Raw genomic sequence first — 2,676 nt, forward strand, 5'->3', positions numbered from 1 at the left:
AGGATTTTTTACTGCATACAACTGTACTTACTGTATAACAAATGTCTATACCCACAGCAAATAATATGTTCCAGTACCTTAAGTTTAATTAGTTATAATTAATTATACAGTCAACCCGTAAATCTTTGAACGGCGGCCAATTGACACCCGCGACCGTGCCTGCCAGGCGGTCTGAAAAAGTTGCGACATTTCCCATATATTTTGCACAGTTACAGACCGAGGCCTAATCACAAAGGTGCAATTATTTCATTTATTATCTAAATGCTATTTAACCGAACCGATGTTAACTTTTTAGGATCAAATTTATGCCATAATAGTAACTGGAAACTATATATCGTTTCTATAAAGAGTATTTACAATCCTTTTGCCCTTTTAAATTAATAAATAAGAAACCTACCCTCGTTCCTGATAAGTCCCTTGGGCTGAAAAGTCCGTTTTGCGAAACTTTTCAGATCGGTGCGCTTTTTGAGTGGGCGGCCACCGTCGTTGAAAATCAAACTGTAGTCGTTAGTTTTAAAACATTAAAAAAGAAATATTTCTATGGTGATTGAGACCATGGAAACTTTTTATGTAGCGTAATTTTAACTGAAATTACTGAAAGAATGATCCCTAGAACCTAGAGTAAAGGATCCTAGTCAACGGATATTTGAAAAAGATTCAACGTGCGCGGCGGGCATGTGATCGTCTGCAGGCTAGTCCGGAGTAATTCGCCACATTGCTATGTAAATAGTGTTTTACATATGTGTTTTATCTCATAACTAGGCGTCTTGTGCGCTTCAGGGGCGTAGACTTGTGAATTTTCGGGACACGGCTACGCGCAAGTTAACTTTAATGTCCTGGGCACAAACAAATGATCAATCCCGCGTGTTGAGTCTATTTATTGTATAAACTCTCGTCTTGCCGAAATGGCGTGGAGCTTGTGAGCCCTGCTTACTCCTGAACCGTAGTTGTACTGTGGCTGTACCGTGGGCCGCATGTGTGCCAACCATAACCGAGTGGGAATTCAACAGATGACAAAAAACTAGATTGTATATATGCAGCTGATAGACGATATTAAACGCTGGCGGAAAGACGGCAAAGTTGCCATGCTTTGCTATCATCTTTTCTTTCTTTATGTTTTCATACATTTGCTATCAAGATCTAGCTATCGCCATTCTTACTATTTCAAGAGGCGCGTGGATTCCACGTCGGGTTGTCGGGGTAACGTACGTGACGTCACGCTGTTGCTGGGCCGCAGCTTGCGGTAACAAGGAGTTTATAAATGTATTTATATTTATATTTAGCTCCTTGCTGCTGAGAGAGTAGCTTGAGAATGAGAAAATGACGTAATCGGGCTCAGCGGGTCAAAACGCGCGCGTAGCCGAGCAGCGTGATGGTTCTTTTGTCGCCAGAACCAATATCCCAAAGCGGTCCGCTGACACCGTGCTTGGCTGCTGCTACTGCTGCCTGCCTGTTCTGACTGCTGCTGCCTGCGGTGGGTGTGGTGCTACTGCTGCTGTTTGCCTGTGGTGGTGGTGCTGCTGCTGGTGGTGGTGGTGCTCGCTGCTGTCTTGTTGCCTGCGTGGTCGTGGTACTATGCTCGCTCCTACTAACTACCTACCTGCCTGCTGCTACTGTACGTTGCGGGCTTGTGGTGGTACTGCTGCTGCTTGCTGCTACTCGTCGCTGTCCGCTGGCAATCTGCACCGCATGTCAAAAACCTGTTGCGTGCTCGGAAACCCTACACGACAACAACTGTCGCCACTGCTCGCCCTGTTTCCAACGAAGGTTCTGCTGAATATATTATTAATGCCGAAATCGTCATTGTACTAAGTGGGTGACCTCCGTTCATGTTCGCCGTTAAATCTCACCGCAGAGGTGATAAAATGCTATCATAATTTTCGTATGCTATGGCGCGCGGCGCAAATTTAATCAAATTTCATCAAAAGGCCAGTGTCACGTGAGTCTCCGTAGTGGAAGTGTGCTGGCCATTAGGAGAGAGCGAGAGCGAGAGGGGGAGCATAGAGAGAGAGAGAGAGAGGAGAGGAGGGAGAGCAGAGAGAGAGGGGGAAGCGAGAGAGAGAGAGAAAAGAGAGAGAAACGAGAGAGAGAGAGGGAAGAGAGGTAGAGAGAAAGAGGGAGGGAGAGAGGGAGAAGAGACGAGCAGAGAGAGTGAGAGAGAGAAAGAGCACAAGAGAGGAGAGAGAGAGAGAGAGAGAGGGAGAGGAGAGAGAGACGGGGGGGGAGGGAGGCGAAGAAAGGAGAGGAGAGAGAGAGAGAAGAGAAGAAGAGAGAAAAGAGGGAGGGAGCGGGAGAGAGAGCGAGCGAGAGAGAGAGAGAAGAGAGAAGAGGGAAGAAGAGAGAGAAGAGAGGAAGCGAAGCGAGAGAGAAAGAAAGGAGAGAGAGAGAGGAGAGAGAGAGAAGAGAGCGAGAGAGAGAAGAGAGAAGAGAGAGAGAGAGAAGAAGAGAAGAGAGAGGAGAATAACCTGGCTGGTTTCCCAAACGAATTTTTTTACTAATACTATTTGGCCGACAATCGAGGCTCATTGGTTAAGGTGGGCACAGGTAAGTATGTAAGTACAGGTTTAGAGAAAATGAAGAAACTATATCAAGTAATAAAATGATGAGATTAATAGAAAGCCAGAGTGGAGACCACGTCAAGGCACAAACGATGGAAACGGCGGAACAGAGACAGGG

This window comes from Priapulus caudatus, unplaced genomic scaffold (genome assembly GCF_000485595.1).
Source record: "Priapulus caudatus unplaced genomic scaffold, Priapulus_caudatus-5.0.1 Scaffold1760, whole genome shotgun sequence".
In the NCBI taxonomy this organism is placed as follows: domain Eukaryota; kingdom Metazoa; phylum Priapulida; class Priapulimorpha; order Priapulimorphida; family Priapulidae; genus Priapulus; species Priapulus caudatus.